A 3,577-nucleotide genomic window follows, 5' to 3' on the forward strand; every position below is an offset into this window, starting at 1 on the left:
CTATTCTTGATCATATGCTATCTCTTGAAATGTGTGAATGTCTGTTTTGTTTTTTGTTTTTTTAAGGAGTGTAAGTGAATTCTTATTGGGAAGGGAAGTTGTCAACTTAAATAGCAGCAAATGAAGAGTGAACAAGGAAATTCCCCTTGGTCACAGATGTACATGACCTACAGATGTACATGACCTCCACAATATATTAGATAGGAGGCATTTCACTGTGTGACCCCCAAGCCAGAAGTGATGAATGGATTTTCATTCACTCTAATACTTCTGGATCCCCACAAACAAGGAATACATTAAGAGCATGGAAAAGTTGCTTACTGAGAGGAAACCCCCAAAGAGTAAGGGAAGGAATGTGAAAATTAAGAAATGATGCAGAACATTCTTTAATTGTAATTAACTATATTTTTATATCTTCACAGTAATACAAAAATACTGTCACTTGTAGAACTGGTTCAGATTACTTCAATATCAGATACATTTCAGTCCTCTACATAAGTGTTTGGAAGTTACTTGTTTATATGAAATGAAGCTATTAATATTTTCTATAGCAGTAACTGCACAGCAGGAAGGCCAAGACAAACGCGAATCAAGGAATGGCGTTTCCCCAAAGTTGCAGTGTGAAAAGACTGTCCATGGTTGATTCCGTCCCCAGGAATGGGTTTCTTTGCTCTGGGAAATCCAAGTGGAGGAAGGAATGGAGATGTGTAGAAAGGTTGCTCAAGGGGAAGAAGGATGACCCCATGAGCAGTTAGTTCTCTGCCCCTTCTGCTGGTCGCATTCTTCTCCTGCGCTGTGTGATGTCCATGTTAGGCGGTCTCTCCGCAACTGCGTGATAAGGTGTTATCTTTGTGTGAGTCTTCATTCAGCGTCTTCAGTTCTGCAATGGCCTCATCAAAAGCCATTTCAGCCAGCGTACAGGCAAGCTCTGGGTTATTAAGGATCTCATAGTAAAATACAGAAAAGTTTAGAGCCAGCCTCAGGCGGATGGGATGTGTAGTTGCATCTCCTTCTTGTTTATATCACGTGCTTCTTGGTAAGCACCTTGGGAATTATCTACCGTTTGTTTTCGATCATCACCACACGCTATTTCAGCAAGGGACCGGAAATAATCTCCTTTCATTTCCAGATAGAAGACCTTACTCTTTGGATTCGTTGCATTGTCTATGAAATACTTGTCCAGCAATTCCAGGACCGTGATGCAGATGAACCGCTGTTCCGACTCCACTTGCTCCCGATCGTCCTTAATCAGCTGCCACTTCTTGTCGGAGTTGTTGGTTTTCTGTTCGATGCACAAGATGACTCTCCAGGCGGCCCTGCGGCCACATTCTTTTTTTAAATTAATTCTTTTTTGATTGGGGGCTCATACAACTCCTATCACAAGCCATTCATCCATCCATTGTGCCCGACCACTTTCTTGTAGGCCACCAAGAGCAGGTTGCGCTCCTCGTTGGCCAGCCCAGTCCCCTGCTCCATCACGGCCTTCATGCAGGTGGTCATGTCACCGTAGCGCTCGGCCTGCTCCGCCTTCTGGATCGACTCGGTCTTCTCCATGGTGGGCAGGCAGGTGCATCAGGAAGAGCCCTCCTCGAAAGCCTTCAGGGTCTCCGCTGCCCCAACGCAAGTCCCAGAACTTGGATCTGCTTTTAGCGCGAGTGCAGGACCCTCTGGTCTATACCAGTTCTTTTTGATCCAGTGACTTTGGATACTATTTCTACCTGCTTTTGATTCTTCCTGCGTCCTTCAAGATTTTGGCCATAGAATCTTTGACAATTGAACTTGAGGGTTGATTGTTTTTCTCCTGTTCCTTAAGTTTGATATCCACTGAGCATGTTCTTCCTTTTCTGTTCACATTTCATTGTAGGATTTCACGTTCTTTCTCCAGATGCCCTCGGAAAGGTTCTGCTCCATTCTACTGCCACGAGGGAGAGGTCAGATATGCCTTGATCCACCCTCCATCTCTGCCCCATTCTGCAAGCACCCAAGGCCCTTCTCTGCTAGGTTCAGTAAGCTCTTCCAATGGCCATGCAAGACATACTGACAATAGGCATGATTTTGGCAGTTTATCAGGGTAGCCCATTTCCAAATGGGGATCTTCTTTCCGTAGATACTCTCCTCAGCCGTGTTGGAAGGAGTGTCTTTCTCTCCCATGGAAATTCAGCCGTGGTCTCTTGGTCTCTGTTTTTGAGGTTCAAGAAGGCTTCCAGTTGCTCTGCCTAACAGCCTTGGTGTTATTTTGCTTTCCCTGATATTCCATGTACTTGACTGTGGTGTCTGCTGTCTCGGTGACCCCACCATTTTAGGGAGAGCTCTTACACGGGCTCAGATAGTTATTCTTTCTTGAGGATCCCAGGATTCTCACTCAGCTTGTGAAATGGCTTTCTTAGACCCAGAGCAATGACACAATTGGTGAAGCCTCCGATCAGTATGTTACACAATCCACCCTATTTTCCTGGTTTCACCTAATCATTTGGGAGAATTACAGAGGCATAGACAGAAGAGCCTTATTTAATCAGTCTCGTGTTACCATAGGCAGAGAGCCTCTTGGGACTTCTCACTCACTAGAAATCCCATGTTACTGTTACAGGAATTCAGATTCTTGTCTTACCAAGAGAAAGATTCACATTCGGAAGACATAGGGCATCACAGATGATTTTATTAAGAAACTTTCATAAGGAAGAAATTCTTACTAGTCTGCATGCGGACCTCAGGATTTCTTATCTCCCACATGCATACTCAGTAGTGTTGAGAGTTTGTGTGCATATGAGACTTTCCGAAACTTCCACTAATGTGGAAACTTCTTCCAGAGGTAACAAGAGGTTCTGGGAAATGTGGTCCCAAGATGTTGGCATGGACTCCATATATGCTCTGTCCAAATTTTCTTCTTTGCTCCCTTGCACTGTCAAATTACTTTGTGACTCCAACAGGAGGCAGGCCTATAAGGCACACAGTAACAATGGGAAGTACACACTCCTTAGAACGATCAACCATAGACAATCAAAAGGGCAGCAGATGTCCAGGAATAAGTCGTAGAAGAGAGGGAAGAGTCGCGAAGAAGGACAAATAGAATTGGGAAGACAGGGAAGAAGAGCAGGATGCTGCTGCACTCAATGTCAGAAAACGAAATGTTCTGAATTGCTAAACGAAAAGCCAATAACGGTGTCATCTTTCACCCAAAGTTTTAAAAATAACTTCATTTTGTATTGTCTTTAATATTTATTGCAATAATATTCTGTCAATGTATGAAGGGGTAGAGTTTAGCCTGTCAGTCAGGTAGCAGCTTGGTGACCTCATTTGGAGATGTGACGTAGATAAATCACTCACCAGAGGCCAGGCACACTTTCTCTGCATTATCTTCCTGCCGACAAGTGACATGGAGCTACTTTGATGGCGCCAGAGCCCTGGAGCTGGAGGAGCCATGTGGAGACAATGCCAGTAGCTGAGATACTTCCACACCCACTGGATCCACAAGACTTTCCACCCACTGTCTATGATCTTCCTGCATTCGGCACTATTGTGTGGCTGCGTGAGTGTGAAAAGGAATTTATAGACTGGTATCGGACATATGGGCTAATAT

At 44.4% G+C, this 3,577-nt stretch overlaps 1 pseudogene; it reads right to left on the reverse strand.

Moving 5' to 3' along the window:
- Window positions 1–720: 720 nt before the first annotated feature.
- LOC101644891 lies at window positions 721–1,554 on the reverse strand (annotated as a pseudogene).
- Between the last annotated feature and the right edge of the window lie 2,023 nt (window positions 1,555–3,577).

Source organism: Echinops telfairi, unplaced genomic scaffold, assembly GCF_000313985.2.
Source record: "Echinops telfairi isolate 266 unplaced genomic scaffold, ASM31398v2 ScPeMD7_7420;HRSCAF=8458, whole genome shotgun sequence".
Lineage (NCBI taxonomy): Eukaryota > Metazoa > Chordata > Mammalia > Afrosoricida > Tenrecidae > Echinops > Echinops telfairi.